Source organism: Mustela lutreola, chromosome 10 (assembly GCF_030435805.1).
Source record: "Mustela lutreola isolate mMusLut2 chromosome 10, mMusLut2.pri, whole genome shotgun sequence".
In the NCBI taxonomy this organism is placed as follows: domain Eukaryota; kingdom Metazoa; phylum Chordata; class Mammalia; order Carnivora; family Mustelidae; genus Mustela; species Mustela lutreola.
The window spans coordinates 64,171,979-64,191,247 of record NC_081299.1 but is presented as its reverse complement, the minus strand read 5'-3'; the positions used below and the strand labels follow the sequence as shown (position 1 = coordinate 64,191,247).

At 39.9% G+C, this 19,269-nt stretch overlaps 1 protein-coding gene across 1 annotated transcript in view; it reads right to left on the bottom strand.

The window, feature by feature from the left end:
• ST6GALNAC5 (ST6 N-acetylgalactosaminide alpha-2,6-sialyltransferase 5) overlaps positions 1-19,269 on the bottom strand; it is a 174,519-nt gene that overhangs the window by 101,038 nt on the left and 54,212 nt on the right. The gene's annotated exons all lie outside the window — the stretch shown is intronic.

Here is a 19,269-nt window from a genome sequence, read left to right as displayed (position 1 = left end):
TTGTTGCGTACCAGTGACAAATCCAGCGCAAATCAGCTGTTTGTGGATTTTGAATCAGGTTCTTTCTTTGGTGGGTTGGGGAGAAGTTCTCTGGAGGCCTGTGCGGGTGGAAAGGGGTTGGGGAGGGGACGCTCCCAGAAGCTCTGCAGATGCCCTCATCAGTATCAGAACTCTCTTTCAGGAGTCCAGGTTGCTTTGACTCAGGCTGGGAGAGGGAAGTGTTCAAGAGAAAACCAGGGTGTCTGGGTGGCTCAGTCTGTTAAGTGGCCACCTTCAGCTCAGGTTGTGATCCTGGGCTCCCAGGATGGAGCCCCGAGTCGGGCTCCCTGTTCAGTGATGAGCCTGTTTCTCTCTTTCCCTCTGCCTGGCATTCTGCCTACTTGGGATTTCTCTCTCTGTCAGATAAATAAATAAAATCTTAAGGGAGAAAAAAAAAAAAAGGGAAGTTAGATCCCCAAAGGATCTCAGATTGCACCAAGCCTGGTCTGTCATCATCCAGATGTGCTCCTGTGCCCAGAGCTCCAGAAGGACAGCACCGGGCCTGTTCTGGGTTCCTGAGCACTCCATGCCCAGCACAGTGCCTGGCACACACAGATGTCTCCACAGGCCAAAGGAAGAAATGAGCAGATGTGTGCACATCAGTCATTTCTCCAGATGCCCTCAATCTGTGGTACTGGAAGTACTAACTGCTCCAATCATTTTGGAAAGTACTCTGTTGGGTGCGGCTAGACTGATTTATCTACCACAGATGAACTTAAACCAGTCGAGAGAGAACACTGGCCTGTCATGTGACAGATACATGACTAGAGTGAATGGTAATGGGAAAATGAATGCTAAGTGAAGTCAACAATAGAAAGTATTAAAATAAAAAATAAAAACAATTTAAGAAATACTGTTTGCTAACATGGTGGCCTCAGAGGTTCAAATCGTTATCATACAGGTTAGAAGAAAAGGTAAATTTTGGGCATCCCTTCACTGCATGCATATGGAGAGGGGAAGACTGGAAGCGTACGTGAGAAAATAAGCAATGAGCAGTCCTTTTGGAAGTCAAGCACGTGGTCAGAGGCTATGTGAACTGTTCTTCCGGAAGCTAAGGGCCAGGCCTCTCTTTACGTCCATCTTGCTCAGGCAGGCAGGCGGGGCCCCTTCTACCTCTCAGGCCAGCCCATCTCTTGCTCCACAGACTAGCATTCTCCAGAAGTGACTCTGAATCCCCTGCTCCAGCCAGCACCTCTCATTCAGGGAGCCCTGGACTTGTAGGTGGCAAATGCATTACTTTCCTGGGGCCGCTGTAATAAATCACTGAAAACTCAGTGGCTTACAATTTTTTCTCTCACAGTTCTGGAGACCACAAGCCTGAAATCAAGTTGTCGGCAGGCCTGCACTTCCTCTAAAGACTCTGAGGGGCAGGTCAGGTCATGCCTTGCTTCTCGCAGCTTTGGGGGACTCTAGAATTCCTGGTGTGGGGGTGCATCACTCCAGTCCCTGCCTGTCTTCACGTGGCCTCCTCTTCTGTCTCTTAGAAGGACGCCTGGCATTGGATTTGGGACTCACCCACATCACCCAGAATGATCTCATCTCAAGATTCTTAGTTACATCTACAAGGAGCCCTTTCCCAAATAAAAAGTCACATTGACAGGTTCCAGGGATCAGGAAGTGGACACATCTCTTTGGGAGCCACTGTTCGATTGGCTACAGGAAGTGAGGAGAGCAACCAGTTCTCAATGTGTGGGGTTCAAGCAGAACTGGTACATCCCCTCACAGGAAAAGTCAATGGTGACAGAGCCTATTATGTGGCACTAATGTAAACTCCTCAGCGTGGGAAATTATGTGCTACAAAGATAAATCCAGGTCCATTTTAGAAGAAGCTACCTACTAACATGCCTGAGTGTTGCAAGTTCCGTGTTAAATAGCCAAACACACAGCGCTGGCTATTTAAGAAGGAACAAAGGTAGTATTGAAGAGGTCCATGTGATAACAAAATGTCTGACCCACAGAGTTGTCGTTCCTGACATTTGGTCACCACAGCCACATCCTCCATATTTTGTGTCCAACAGCTATTTAACGGGAGTGGTGTTCAGTAAACCCAATGTTTATTTAATCCCCACAATTAAAATGCTAATTTTTGTGAAGCTCCAAACAGAAGTTCTCACTGATTCCATACAAGCACAACTAAGCCACAGCCATCCAGTGAGACCAGCGATGACTGTCAGTCTTAGAATTGCTGGGTTAGGCTTTTATTTTCGTTATGAACCCACACAGTTGGCAGACACGTGAGGACCCAGGAAAAGGCAAATCGCTGTTCTCCGGCTTGTAACTAAGTTTGCTGTCCAAGGGCAAGGGGTTTGCCGTCTGCCCTGTGGGGTGTGTGTCCCTTATCTTCAACATTGGGTTGGAGATGAAGTGGTGAGAAGAGGCAGTGTGAGGTACTGCAGACCATTCCCAGCTGGGGCAAAAGAGCAGATTTTAGTTCCCAATTTACTACTCACCATGAGATTTGGGCAACTTATTTTACTTCTCCAGACCCCATGTTCCATCATCCCAAGGAAGTCAGACTCCATCATTCCTAAGGTCCTTTCCATTTCATACATGCTAGGAATAGGTTTGCCATAAAGATGGAAACTAATGTGTGTATTCATGGGTTGGGGTGAGTTAACATTTATTAATTTTTGGATAATGTAGAAGAACCACACTTGTGCTCCAGTAAGTCAGTCTTATTTACTTATGAAGGCTTCAGGGCCCAATAATCATAGCAACACTAAGAACAACTAGCATTTACTGAGCATTTATTTCAGGCCAGGTATGTGGCTGACCCATTACCCAAACTCAGAAATCTGTCATCGCTTATATCTGGTCACTGTAACCACAGCCTCTGTATCTTGTCTCCAACTGCTACTTAAACTAGAACTGTGTCCAGGAATGATCATTTTAATTTAATACTCATAATTAAAATGCTAATTTTGTTAAATGCCTCAAATGCAAGTCTTTAGTGAAACTATACATACATAACTAAGCTACAACAACCCAGTGAAGCCAGCCTAGGTGTTGGTCTTAAGATGTCTAAGTTTCACATGCATTTGCATGTAAATAATTAAAGACTCATCACAGCTATACTATGAGGGAGATACTCTGATTATTCTCATCTTCCAGGTAGGATATTAAGGCCTAGAAAGGTTAATTAACTTATCCAAGGTCATTCAGCTAGTGGGTGGCAGTCATGACTCAAATCCTAGAGTCTTCGATTCACTGTAAGTTCCATGAAGGTAGCCACCATATCTGTCTTATCTGCTTATCTCTCTGGTGCCTAGCACTGTGCCTGGCACAGAGCAGGTGATCAGTAAATACCTGTGGGATGAATGTTTAATTCATAAACCTCTCTTATATTGTATATATCGCATAATCAACCCTCCCTCTGATCATGTAAGTGATAACAAGGGAGACCCCACTGGTGTGCCCATAAATAGATTAGCATCATTCCTTCTACCTCAGTCCTGGAAAACCAATTGAAGCCAGGGCACGTTTTGTCGACCTTTTGCACAAAGGATGGGGTTATGGGGGTATTTGTGTCAGGGATGCTAAGATGGATAAGGCTGATTCCCTTGGCCTTTGTTCTGAAAATGACATTCCCACTGACAGCAGGTCCCGATTTCACCATGGAAAAAAGGCCTGGCCGATCAGTTCGTGTGAGTGACCTCCTCTCGTGACAGCTATGATTCTCATTCATCACACCTCTACCTTTTGACCACAAATAAAGTTTTTTCGCTTTTCTATCACCAGAACTGGCTCCTTGTTATTGTGTTTCCAGCCCTAACAGAAGAGAAATGAGAAGGGAGATGGCCTGAGTGTCCCCGTGGCACTGAACCTGCTAACATTAACACAGAGCAGGGCCATTCATCCCATTAGACTTGACAGAGTGTCCCTGAGACAGCACGGATCCCGCAGTGGAAGCCATAAGCGCCCGGAGTGCAGCCACCTCCAGAACACAGGGGTGCAAAGGAGGCCTCCTGGAAAGGTTTACTGCAAATTGAAAACATTCAGCTCTGCGGAATCCAAGAGGGTTGATTGTTTAGTAAATATTTCATCGAGAACATTAGCGGTGGAATTTGGATGCTTAAGTAAAGCAGATAATTAAATGTAAATATTTAAAAATTAATAATGTTTGAAATGTTAAGCATAATGAGATAGGCGATATTTCAGCAATACAGGGGGTCCACTCCTCCTGAACACCTGCTAAGCACCTTCAGGGCTGTGTCACAGCGGACGTGGCCTGCGTCCAGTCTTCATCGTTCCACTGTCAGCAGATGTCTTCTCTGCTAGACACCACCACGGCATAGGTTTCTTTACAAAGGAGCTACACAGAGCAGTTATGGGGAGGGGGGGGGTGATGCGGTGGGGCAGGGGGATCTGTAAATACATTGCCAGAAATGATACATCTAGTCAGAAGGAGCTGGAAACGAAACCAAGACGAGTCCGGGCTTGTCTAGTGAACCACGTAAGGGAATGGAGGTCCGGAGAGTGGCTCCACTGAGTCTTGCTCTCGCTCTCTCATCTTCCTCCCCAGCATCTACTTCTCCTCAGCCTAAAAGTGATAGGATCAAGCTTGAAATAAGACAACACGATGCCCCCAGCTTTGTTTCTCTTTTTGAACACTTAGCAATTCAGGGTCTTTTCTGGTTCCATACAAATTTTAGGACTGTTTATTCAAGGACTTCAAAGAATGCCGGTGGAATTTTGATCGGGATAGCGTTGAAAGTATAGATTGCTCTGGACAGTATAGACATTTTAACAATGTTTACTCTTCCGATCCATGAGTATGGAATGGTTTTCCAACTTTTTGTGTCTTTAATTTCTTTCATGAGTGTTCTGTAACAATTATCCTATGGTTTCACTTACTTGTGGAGCATAAGGAATAACATGGAGGACATTAGGAGAAGGAAAGGAAAAGTGAATTGGGGGGAATCCAAGGGTGAGGCAGAGATGAAGCATGAGAGACTGTGGACTCTGAGAAAGAAAGTGAGGGTTTTGTAAGGAAAGGGGCTGGGGGGTTGGGTAAGCCTGGTTGAGGGTATTAAGGAGGGCACGTATTGCATGGAGCACTGAGTGTGGTGCATAAACAATGAATCTTGGAACACTGAAAAAAATAAAATTAAATTAAGATGTTAAAAAAAATAAAGGAAAAAAAATGATATGGTCAGAAGTTCCTATTCATACCAAGAGAATTCTCTCAACACGTCCTCCAGTAAACACAGTAAACATAGTGCCCCTCTCTCGAGTTTCTTTCCTTATCAGACCTTTTGAGAGAGCAAGCACATTCCCTCCTCCCTCCCTCTCGGCAGCCCCCTTTCCCTGGTATTGCAGTCTGACTCTGCCCCCACCACACCACACAAACCCTGCTCTTATCAGTTACCAATGTTTTCTACTCTATACATCCAAGGATCTCTTAGGACCTCCTCACATTCTCTTACATGACTACTTTTCTGAAATCCTCTTTTCCTCTGGTTTGAGATCTAACATTTTCTCCTGATGTTCCATTACCTCTTTCAGTTCCTGGCCTGCCCTTTAATGGGAGCTTTACCCTTAAGTTCTTTTTTTTCCTCCACAAATGGCCTGGAAATAAAAATAAAGCAGAAGGGTGCCTGAGTGGCTCAGTCCATTGAGCAACCAACTCTTGACTTTGGCTTAGGTCATGATTTTAGGTCCTGGGATTGAGTGTAGGACTCCACATTCGGTGGAAAATCTGCTTGGGGATTGATTCTCTCTGCCTCTGCCCCTCCCCCAACTTATGCTCTCTTTCTCTCTCTCTCTCCTCTCTCTCTCAAATGAATACATAAATCTTTTTAAAAATACAGCAAAGACAAGGCAGGAAATATAAATGCATGAAATGGATGGGAAATGAAGGAGTACAAGGCAATAGGGAGTGGTGGAGCCTATGGCAAATGGATGTTGAATATCTTAGTCCTAAAGGCATTCAAATTGGAATACAGTCAGTTTTGATCTCTTCAGGGGCCCTACTGAGAGCAATCAATTATACACATAAATATTATTGGTTATATAAGGTCAGAGGGAAATGAAAGCCTACTTCTTTTATGTGCTCCTCTAGTAATGGGGGCTGACATCGATATCAGGCACCAGTTCACAGTGCTTTTATTTGGTTTTTCTCATCATCTTACCAATAACAGTAGCTAAGTACAATGTGCACTTACTAACTAAACACAGTCATTCCCTTTTCTTCCTTAAGTTTGCCTGTACTCTGTCTTAGAAATGCCTATTGGGTGTTTGCCTTAATTAGTGCATTTGCTCTTTCCTCTATAACTTTGAAGCCTCAACTCTTCCTTACACTATCTAGTATCAAACTATCAATCATTTCCATTTTTAAAAAATTATTGGTAATTTAACATGGTTTTAAACCATGAATGGAAAATGTTTGCACATCATATAGCAGGGGTTAATATCCAATATATAAGGAACTCATACAATCCAATAACAACAACAACAACAAAATCCCCAAACCATCCAATTAAAAAAATGAGCAGAGGAACTGAACAAACATTTTTTCCAAAAAAGACATACAGGTGACCAACAGCTACATGAAAAGGTGCTCAACATCACTAATCATCAGGGAAATGCAAATCAAAACCACAAGATAGCACCCCACACCATCTGGAATGGCTTCCATCAAAAAAAGATAAGATGTAACAAGTGTTGGTGAAGATGTGGAGGAAAAGCTATCCTTTGTGTACTGTTGCTGAGAATGCAAACTGGAAATCAGTACAGAGATTTCCATAGTGCAGCCACTATGGAAATCAGTATAGAGATTCCTCAAAAAATTAAAAATAGAACTACCATATGACCCAGTAATCTTACTTCTGAGTCTATTGCCAAAAGAAATAAAAACAGGATATCAAAGAGTTATCTGTATTCCCACGTTCAATGTAGCATTATTCACAATAGCCAAGTTATTTAATTCAAGTGTTCATCAACAGATGAAAAAGAAGAAATCCTGCTATTTGTGACAATGGGGACTTCGAACTCATTATTAAGTGAAAGAAACCAGAGGAACATAAATATTGCATGGTATCACTAATATAGAGAGTCTTAAAAAAAAAAAAGAAGAAAAGAAACAGAGGTCAAAAAGTGGTTGCCCCAGAGTGGGGGAGGGTTGTGGAAGATAGGGAGAGGTTGATAAAAGAGTATCAACTTTCATCTGTAAGATCAGTAAGGTTTACAATAATGTAAAATATAGTGACTGACACTATATTTTAGTGTTAATAACACCCTATTATATAGTTAATAACACCCTATTATATATCTGAAATTTGCTAAGAGAGTAGAACTTAAATGTTCTCCTCCCCCCCCCACCCACACAACTGTAAATTTAACATGATTTTTAACTGTGCTGGTAATTTCTGAAATTATTGTTGTTTTTATTAATGTTCTGGTTATAAGCTTCTGGGTTGTGAGTTCTCTGTCTTATCATTATTGCCCCCATAAGTCCCATTATTTTTTTAGTGTTTGATTTATAAAACTTTGGTTTTTCAGAAAAGCTTGCATTTTCAAACATCAAAAAAACAACCAAAAAGAAATGACAAGCAAAAACCAAAAACCACCTTTAAGGCCAGCTTAAGACCTCTGCTGTGATCTCATCGTTCATTTTGGCTTTGATTAACCCCTCCTATGGAGACTTATATTCTCCAGCCCAGACCATTCTCTGAAGAAGCAGGGATATTCAATTATCTGCCAAAAATCTCAACATGGCCTCTCCAATGAATGTACCCAAAATAAGCCTTTTATTTTATAGCTCTCTTTTCTATCTTACCAACATGCCCCCCCCATCCCCCCAACCCCGCCACAGGCTCTGCTTTCCTCTTCCTGTCCTAATTTGGATTGTGACCTCTGGGTCCATTTTGAGTCTTTATTCTCTCTCACCTTCTATCTCCAGTGGGTAGCAAAGTCCTATTGATTCTCGCTCTGAAATAGCTTTACATCCAACTGTTCTGTATCTAATTCTGCTGTCACTCCCTCTTTGAGGACCTCATCTTTTGCCTGAAGGAATCCACCAATGTTGAATTGTTTCTCTGACTCCATCCCTTCTTTGCACACTGACATTTCAGACAAATGGAGGGACAGACAGTAAGGGGAACTGATGAGAGACGAAATAGGCTGTTAACTTTCCATTCTGGTCAGAATCAGCCTTAGCTCTTCATGGGCCTTACTTGAAGGAAATGAGTTATATGGATAAGTGTTACAGTTCAGGTAAATCAGAGAAGAAAAAAAAAATCCGATGATCCTGAGAACCATTTAAATTTGTTCCATCTGTTGGTTGTCAACAAGGGATGAGACTGATTTTCTGAGTAACTGGCACTGAGAAGGTGGTTGAGAGGTATTTGTTGAATGAAGGTTGGAACACTGGTTGGGGTCTTACGAATCTGAGAATTGACTTCCCTTTTCTCCCATGCCACTCAGATATTGCATTCTTTAAATCCTTCCATCAATAAAGAGAAAGGAGAAGCTAGTTGATTTTCAGTCAGAGGATGCATATTTTCCTTCCTGGAAGAATACACATTGGATTGAGTTTGGGGGATTTCCTTTTTCTAGGGGATACCAGGGAACTGACGGTGGCATATGGGAATGACCTTGTAAACAAGGGGACACTTTTCTCTCTAGTCTTGTGTCTTCTACTCAGACCTCTGCTTCTAATCAAAGAAAACTCTCTGAATGTGTTCAAGTGTTAGTTCATCATGCTTAATAAAAAGTTCAAAATCACTTATTTTTTTTATTATACTCTTCTACTTCTCTGATTTCTAAATCTCCATTTAAAATGGAGGATTTAAATTAAATTTAAATCCTCCATTTTAAATCTGCATTTAAAATAGTTATCTAGAATCCCTTTCTCTATTTCAAATTCACTTATTTGTTAACTTCTAATCAGCTGACTGGTTATGAATTAGTTACTCAAATAGCATGTAAGGTTCTTCATAATAGGACCCTGCCTACGTGTCCCTTTTCAGCCTTCAATTCACTTGTGTAAGACTGGCTATAGCCTGCTTTGCCCTATGCTGCTTTCTGAAAGTACTCAATTTATGCTTTTTTCCTACTTTGGCTTAGTTTTTTTTTCTGCAATCTAGAATGTCTTCACCTTTGACTTCTCCCATTATCCTTCTTAGCCCAGATTAATTATTTCCTCTTTCACGAAGACCTTTCTGATCTCCTTTACTTTCTTTCCCCTCCTTCCTTTTACAACTGGATAAGAGGCTTTTTTCTTCAAAATCCTAAATTATATAGGAAGTCAAACAATAATTATATCAATAATGTATACCACATGGAGCTTCCAATACCTCATTTATTCTATCATGTTAGGCCATACTTCTTTATTATTTTATCTGTGCTAATTTCTTGATACTAACCATGTCTTAATTCTGCATCTAAGAGGACAACCAAATGGCATCTTTAATTCTCGGACATGGTTCCCTGTCTCCTTTGCCAGTTCCTCTATTACAGAACCATTATATTGGATCTTTCCAGTTTCATCCGGAATTCTTCTGGTTTCATGTGTTTCTTATGTTGTCTATTTCCATGGCTTTTAACAGTATTTTCTTGCTTAACAACTTCCAAATGTGCATCTTCATTTTATATTTTTCATTTGGATTTCGAATCCATACAGCTAAGAGCCAACTCAGATATCTAAGACTCAACATGTACAATTGAATTCTTGAGCTTCCCTATACCTAGAAAGGAGGAGAAGAAAAAAGAGGAAAATACCCTCTATTAAAAGGGGGGAGACTTTTCCAATGGTCCTAGAATCAGACATTCCTAAAAGGACCTTGGAATCATCTAGTTCATGTCCCCATTTACAGGTGAAAACTTTCATTTTCTCATACAAAATCCAATGTTTTTTTCGTCTACATAACCAAATAATCTCTGCTATGGGCCTGAGAAAAATCTTTAGTTTCTATAATTGATTATCAGGAGTGTAAAAATTAATACAATTTTAAAAGCTAAGTGATTATAAAACTGAAAATAAACCTCCCAGCTTTACAAATACTTTGTTTATTTATAAATACTATGTAATTACCATATAATAATGGTCTCTAAATTAAGGTTTAACCTCACAAAGGGAATTAATTCATAGAAAAGTTTCCTTCCTCTCAAATTCCAATAATACTTGCACAAAACATCTAAATGAAATTTGTCAGTGAACTTTTCTCCAAGGGGAAAGGCTCATTTACAAGATGAAAAATGCCATTATTTTTGGTGTATATCTTTTCCTTACTATGTTTTAAGGTATGAACAACCAAATAAACTGCAAGTTCTGTTCTTTAAGAAAAGATCCGTTGCTTCATAAAACACAATAAATCAGACATTTGCTTTAAAGAGCTGTGTACCAACAAAATAAACTGATAGATGGGGACACTATAGAACATATGACAAAGACATAATATCTTAATTCTATAATGAGCTTCAAATGTAAAAATACCAGAACCCCAGGAAAAGTAGTCAAAGAAGTTATTTTAAAAAAAGTAATACAATGAGCAAATAAAAATGTAAAAATTTTTCAACCCAACTAAAGGTGGGTTGCCTCTTATTTTTCTTTTGAAAAATTAAGAATTTTTATCTCCACAGAGGATTATCTTTCTATTACACTAGAGAAAAGTTCTGTGTGCTTGGCTGGAAAGTCAGACAGGAGGAAACAATACCTTCTTCTTTCTGAAATCATGCCCCATAGGGTTAATGAGGTTAAGACTAGCAGAAAATTTAAAACTTGTTTTTCAGAGAACAGTTTCTCCTTAATCACTTATCCCTTCTTTTCAGAGTCCACTAACAAACGCACTAGCTGTTTCTGCAAAAGCCTAGACTCAGGGTCAACAGATAGGGTTCCAGCCTATGAACAAGCAAGGCCCTGCATTCCTTAGCCTGAATGGTCTTAGGCCACAGAATAACCCTAGACTACCTATTGGCCAAGCAAGAACTAGTCAGCCTAACCCAGTTTAAACCAGCTTGAGCAGATGCCTGGGTGGTTCAGTTCTTTCCAGCGTCTGCCTCCGGATGGGGTCATGATCAGGGTTCTGGGATCGAGTCCCAAGGGTTGAGCTCCCTGCTCCATGGGGAGCCTGCTTTTCCCTCTGCTTCTGCTCCTCCCTTGCTTGTGCTCTTTTGCTCTTTGTCAAATAAATGAATAAAATCTTAAGAAACAAAAACCCAAAAAAACAGCTTGAGCTTGGCCACCAAGTCAATGTCTATGCAGATGAGCCAAAAAATGTTCAACAGTTACCTCTGCCTCATTATAATGTTAAAGTCTCCATCATAGGAAGAGCACAAGCTTCATTAACATAACATACCAAGCCTGTATAGTCACAACTGCACGCCCGCCTTTACCTGTGTTAACAAAGCTCCCCCTTCTAAACATTCTTCCTAAACCCCAAATAAAAAGAACTTGCTCACCCTACTCAGGAAGTCACGGCTTTGGAAATTACTCCCCATGATCCCCTTATTTGCTGCAAGTAAAGATTACTTTGTGCCAGAAGTCACCTAGTGTAATCTCTAATGGTAACCCACCAAGGGGAGGAGTCCCACTGGCCCCATTAAGTTCCCTGTACCAACAAATGACCACTCAGAGTCTCAACCATGTCCGGGGAGAAATTGGTACAGACCTTCAATGAGTTAACTTCAATTATACCTTAGATGTTCTACAGGCTCTAACACAGAATCTATACCTAGTAAGTATAAGCTCATGAGAGTAGAACTTAATTTTGTTCACAGCTATATTCCTAGGATCTAGAAAGCTCATGAGAGTAGTACTTAATTTTGTTCAGGGCTATCTTCCTAGGGTCTGAACTTTTCCGGTACTTAATAATAATAATAATTCTTGAATTAAATTGCATCAAAATGATTTGAATTCCACCTCATTATAGGTCTTTTATACAAATCCCTAATGTTTTGCTATAAAATACTAGGGCCAAAGGTCTTTGGTTTTGTGCTAACTTTACAATTCAATTTTTTTGACATCTGGACTATTTCCCCTTTTCCAAAAAAAAAAAGGATTAGCTAAGGAATTTCAATCATAATAACCAACTAACAGAACACCAATTTTACTCCCAAATTATTACCATTACTTCTAGTTACTTAGCACTTCACAACATAATTAACTTACTAACCTATACCTTTATATATACATGTACTTATTCAATTCAACACAAGTATATAATGCTGCACTCACTGAATATATTGCCACTAGTAATGATTTATGCCTAAATAATACTTCTGAATAGAGTTCACTGTTTTATGGGTCTTTGGTGGGATTTTTAAGAAACAAATTCTGCCCAAGAGAGGATGTTAAAAAAAGAAAAACCCATAATCTGATTTTTCCCCCATCCAGTCATTGTATTAGTTTCCTTTTATTAATATAAACAATAAAATCATTTTGATATACTGTTATTTGTTATTTATTTCCCACATCTTTCAAAAAAAAAGGATTTAGAGTAGTCCATTTTAACATGCTGTTAGTGTCTTCGATATTTGGCTCCCTGGAAGCAGTTATAAAATTGAATATATACAGCTTCCTCAGCATAAAATCCTATACAACCAATTTTTCCTATGACCGATAAATAAAACATTTATTATATATGTACATACTTATTATACTGAAGTAATTTCTATTAAATCAGCAATTAAGCAAAGTAAAATCTGACTTACGAATCAATAGCAGCATGAAATGAAAGTAATTATAGTTTAATTTGTGAATACTGTATACAGCCTTAAAAATACTAAGTACAGATTCATGAAACGATTGATTAGCTCAAAATTTCCAAATTTTGACTGAAGACTCCACGGAGGCTTTCTAAAGGAGGCTGTCTTTCTTGCTTTCTTTCTTTTCTTTTTTTGCTGCCATCATTGCTTCAGAAGAACTGACTAGCAAAGGCTTCCCTTTTAGCCTGTTAATAACTACCAAAATATTCACAGTATTCCCTGGGCTTTCTCCACTTCTCACATCGTCAGGTTTTAGCATGCAGGCCTTATTCTCAACCCAATTACCTGGATATGAAGCAGGAACTTCGCAGCTGTCACAAAACACCTATACCATTTTAGAAAAGCATTGCTATCAATAACCAAAAACGGGGATTTTATCGCAGACAATATGTGAAATTGCACCTCACTGACAAAACCATTGCAGAACCCGGGTGATAATATTATTATAGTAATTACCATATGTCTTACATCAAATGCAACTCCAGTTTTATTATCATTCGGGTTTTCTAGAAGGAGATAGGAGGGAGCTGTCATAGTTAGACAGATAGTTTGTCCTCTATTCAACTGCCAGCTCTCCTCTGAAACATAGGGTTTCTATTCTGCTAAAGGAAATACAATTATAACTCCATTTGCATGGAGAACAAGAGAAGCCCTGGGTTAATTACAGGTAAGGTTCTATTTACATTCCCTGGGGCTAGCCACAGCCAGATTCCATTTCTCAGGTGGAAAAAAAGCTGCCCGGAGTTTGAGCTAAATCCACATTTTTTATTCGACTCTTGCAGTTCTGTGTGGCCGAAGGGAGCCTGTCAGTCAAAGATCTTTCGAACGTAACCTCAGAAACCTCCATTTTCCAGAGTCTGAATGTAGTTAAAGTAAGTTCAGAACCCAAAGCCTAAACAAAAGGAAAGAAAGATAGAGGTCTGAGGCCATCCAGGTGAAGATCAGGGACAGAGAAGGAGGCAATGTGTGTATCATTAGCATTATTGTAATTAACTGTTTAAAAATGTAAGACAAAGGAGTATTAACAGGTGAGAGCCTCAAAACCAATATACTGACAGGACCATTTATTTACAAAAGACTGCATACCTAAAAAATAATTTTTCTCATCTGTAAGTAAGGCTTTTCTGGTTTTCAGGGATTTTTTTTAAAATTTGGCTGAAGAAAGGATGGACAGCTGATGTCAGAAATGGGTCTCTGGGTTCCTTTCTCCTGATTTAGATTAAGCTTTCCAAAAATATATATACGGCAGGTCTTATGCCACTTCCATTCTTGGCAAGGTAGTTGCAGACTGTTTAGCTGTCTGGTTGCAATCTGATAATCTTCTAAACTCTGCATATTTTAGATGTCTAAAGCCAGCCTCTTCCCAGTCATTATCATACCTATAATACATAACAGATACCACATCTCTGTTATTTTGCTCATACTCACCACTTACCACTATCTGCTAGATCTTTTTTAAACGTATTTGTTGAATTGTTTATTTTCAGCTTCACTCTCCCTCTTCTCCCCCATCACATGCACATAAGAACGCTAGCTTCCTGAAAGCATGGGTCCTTCTTTGGAGCCTAGAACAGCGCCAGACCCATAGTAGTACGTACTCATTTGTTAAATGAAAGGATAAAGTGCAACAATATTTTCAGATGATCTGAATGTTCATTCTGGCAGTAGCTCCTGCCAGAGCTCCATTCGTAGGTGATATAGATACAGAGGATGCTTTCTTTATAGACCATTTCTCCAGGAGCAAAAATGTAGGGTTCCATTTAAGAAATGAAATGGAAAACAATTCCAGCTTTATGGTGTTAGATTCTTCTGAAGAAAACACAAGTTACCCCAGAAGAGTTTTCATGCATGCATGCACTGTTTCCAGAAGAACCAGCCAGAGAGAAAAATGAAGGGTGATTCTTGTTTTGTTTTGTTTTTTTAAAATATTTTATTTATTTATTTCACAGAGATCACAAGTAGGCAGAGAAGCAGGCAGAGAGAGAGGAGGAAGCAGGCTCCCTGCAGAGCAGAGATCCAGATGTGGGGCTCGATCCCAGGACCCTGTGATCATGACCTGAGCTTAAGGCAGAGGCTTTTACCCACTGAGCCACCCAGGTGCACATGAAGGATGATTTTGACCTCATTCCACTCAAAAAAGATGAAGAGGTGGGGACTGAAAATAGTGTCAACAGGAAAAAGAGTAAGTATCACCCCTTCTAGTTAAGAAGGTGTGCATGTCACCCACTGTAAGGACTATGTCCTACAAATAGAATTCCTTACTTTCAATCTGAAGACCTACATTTTTTTTGTTATGCTAAATTAAAAACAGATCAAAACAGAAGCCTCATTTGTCAGTCACGAGGTGGGAGAATAGTTCATAGGAGTGCAAGAGGAATGGCCTTGGTAACAGCCTGGGAAGCTGGGCTATGAGCTGCAAGCTGGGCTAGGATTTACTACCCAAGTTCAGGTTTCTCCTGTTAATGGACAAACCAAAATCCACTCACCTTCAACTCCAAGGGAGATTTCATAGTGGGACAGATTTTGGTTTTGGTAAGTCTTAATGCCTCTTAGAAACTCTACTCAGCAAGACTCTCATTTGTGCCTAATGAGCTTCCCTTATAATTCCCATCAGTGGTTGTATCCATTTAGTCCCTACTCAGCCCTGCCCCACTTCCTCAAGGCAAGTGAAAAAACAAAACTCCTAAAATTTGACTAATTACTCATGTGCACATCTATGAGTGTATTTACTTCCACATGGAGGAGCACTTCTTTCCTCCTAATCTGAAAAGAGTTGTTCTCCCCCCATCTGAGGCTGATTCTTCATGCTGTCCATACCAACAATTACCTCTCACCAAACCCTGGACCTCACCTGTACAGTAACCCCCTTCCTTTTCCACACTGACAACCTCTCTTCTAGTAACTCCTCACAGCAACAAACATGAAAGCCTCTTCTGTCTTAAGAAAACTCTTTGATTGAACGTTTCCTCTTTAGCTATGACCTAAATAAATATTTACCTCCACTTCCCATTCCTAAGCTATTTAGTGACTCATTGAAATCCAACTTCCATCCCATCTTACTAAAATCAAGTCGCTTCCTAATTTCTAAATCCAATTAATTCAGGTTTCCTTTTCCTTTTTTTTGGTACTCTTTTTACCTTGAAACTCTTGGCATCCCTGACATCACTCTCTCTTAAATCTCTTTTTACCTTCCTGACTTAGTTCCCCTTTTGCCAATTCTTCTGTATGGCCCTTAAATGTTGTTTCTCTCCTGAGCCTTGTCCATAGTCTTAACTTCTATAGATGATCAAGTGACTTAATCCATTTTAATAGTTCTTATTACCATCTGGAAGATGCTAGTGATTTGAAAGAAATATCTGGTCCACAGGCACCTGGGTGGCTCAGTTGGTTAAGTGTCTGCCTTGCTCTCAGTTCATGATCCCAGGGTCCTGGGATGGGCCCCTCAACGGGCTCTGTGCTCAGCGGGGAGTCGGCTTCTCCCCCAACGCTGCCCCCCCCCACCCCACTCTTGCTCTCTCCCTTTCTTTCTCTCTCTCAAAATAAATAAAATATAAAAATAAAACCCAAAAAACCTATCTGGTCCATATCTCTCTTTGGAGCTCTAGACATATGTGTCTGATATTTTCTGAATCATGTGAAACCAAATTATGGGAAACTGAATTATCATTTACCAACCAAAAGTCTATTACATGTAAACCCTAAAATGCTATAAAATATTATAAATATAACTGACTTATTATTAAATACACACCTAAATCCCTCAGCCAGGCTTGAGAAGATGGCAGAGTCTACTGAATCCAAGAAAAGGAATAAAGAATTTCAGTAATTTCAGTGCACATGTCTTTACTTAAAATGTGCTTAATGGTTACAATTTGGATAAGTCAAAGTAACAGGGTGTTAGCTAACTATTGCTGAATAACAATATTATGACAAATTAGCAGATTAACATAACAGATATTTCTTGCCCAGTTTTCAGGGGTCAGGAGTCTGGGCATGACTTTGCGGGATCTTCTGCTTAGGGTCACAAGGCTGCAGTCAAGGTGTTGGCAGGGGTCATGGTTTCTTTCGAGGCTTGACTGGGAGGGAATGCAGTTTTAAATTCAATCTGGCTGTTGGCAGAATTTAGTTCTTTGTAGTTTCTCAATAGTTGTTAGCAGAAGCTGCTCTCAGCTTCTAGAAGCTTTCAGCGGTTTCTTTCTATGTGGAATCCCTCAGCAGGAACACTTACTTCCTCAAAGCCATCAAGGGAAAGAGAAATTTCAGGAAGATGGGAGACACTATCTTATGTCATGTTATCACACACATAAAATCATAAGCATCCCATCACTTTCGCCTTGTTACCCTGGTTAGAAACAAGTCACAGGCAGGAAACATGTGGGCTGCTCTAGAATCCAGGCAGATTCTCTGCTACAACCCATATATATTTTTTCCTCTATACACAGGTGTCATAAATACCTTGATTTTTGACTGACTTCCCAGTGTCTCCTCTGCAGTTAGTTAACAAGCACAGAGATTAAAGAGTGACTGCCAACAATGCTCTTTAGCGGGTCTGTTTGGCAAAGAATCTACTCTCTAACTTAGAAGCTTGAATTTTCATACTTTAGACTTCTTTCTAAGAACCCACACAAAGTAAAAAGGGCCTGCAATTATGTCAAAAGAAAAATCTTGTAGATTTGCCATTCACTTAGGCATCTCTTTCCCAAACAGCTTGCTGGAGAGAAAAGTAATTAATTCCTTTTGAATTTTACTCATTTCCCTCCATCTGTTCCGGGCAAAGAGGAGGGTGGGAAGAAGGGAATTGAGTTAATAAACTATCAAAATGTTCCCCAGGTCAGTCTACAATCACGCTCCTGCCCTAGAAAATAATGGGGTTATTTACAGCACTGCTATTTATTTTATTTATTTTTATTTAAATTTTGTTAGTTGACATACCGTGCAATTATGACTTCAGGAGTAGAATTCAGGGATTCACCACCTACATAGAACACCCAGTGCTCATCACAAGTGCCCTCTTAATACCCAACACCCATCTAGCCCATCCCCCACCCATTTCTCCTTCAGCAACCATCAGTTTGTTCTCCATCTCTAAGAGTTTTTTTTTTTTTTTTATTTGACAGACAGAGATCACAAGTAGGCAGAGAGGCAGGCAGAGAGAGAGGGGGAAGCAGGCTCCCTGCTGAGCAGAGAGCCCAATGCACGGCTCCATCCCAGGACCCTGGGACCATGACCTGAGCCAAAAGAAGAGGCTTAACCCACTGAGCCACGCAGGTGCCCCAATAGTCTTTTTTATGACTTGTTTCCTTCTCTTTTTTTTTTTCTTTCCCCCTTCCCTTATGTTCATCTGTCTTCTGTATTAAATTCCACACATGAGTGCGATCATATAGTATTTGTCTTTCTCTGACTAACTTACTTCACTTAGCATAAGACACTCTAACTCCTCCACACTGTTGCAAATGACAAGAGTTCATTCTTTTTGATAGCTGAGTAATATTCCTTTGTGTATATATAACACATTTTCTTTATCTATTCATCAGTCGATGGACATTCAGGGTTCTCTCCATAGTTTGGCTATTGTTGATAATGCTACTATAAACAATGGAGTGCATGTACCCCTTTGAACCTGTATTTTTGGATACTTTTTGTAAATAACTAGTAGTGCAACTGTTGGATTGTAGAATAGTTCTATTTTTAACTTTTTTTGAGGGCCTTCATACTGTTCTCCAGAGTGGCTGCACCAATTCGCATTCCCACCAACAGTGCAAGAGGGTTCCCTTTTCTCTGCATCCTCGTCGGCAACTGTTGTTTCTTGTACAACACTGCTATTTAAAAACATTACCCCTTTGGGAGAAGGGGGTGGGATTATGGACATTGGGGAGGGTATGTGATTTGGTGAGTGCTGTGAAGTGTGTAAACCTGGTGATTCACAGACCTGTACCCCTGGGGATAAAAATATATGTTTATAAAAAATAAAAAATTAAAAAAAAATAAAAAAATAAAAAAATAAAAATAAAACATTACCCCTTTGATAGTTCTACTCACTGGGGTAGACGTGGTAGTGACCAGTAGATTTGTTTACTTACTTAACAAATACATAAAGAGTGTACATTACATGCCAGATACTGTCTATATGCATCTATTCTCATAGCAACGGCATGAGTTAGGTAGTACTGATATCTCGATTTTACAAGATGATAAGACAAAAGAATTAAAGACAGATTTAGTAAGTTGCCAATGGCCACAAAGCCAGTAGGGGGACATGGTCCAGATCGACAGTGGAGCATTCTCCAACCCATGCTGTACGACTCTCCACTCACAATATTCGATAGCAATATAATCCAAGTCAGAGATACAAACGGCATCAGTAAATTTAAATTGCCTAGTAGTCACATACATTTTTAAAAAATGAGGTGAAATTAATTTTAATAACATTTTATTACCCCAAAATATAAAAAAATTATTTCAACACATAATCAATATGAAATTATTAATGAGATATTTTGCATTCCTTTTTCTGTACCCCATCCT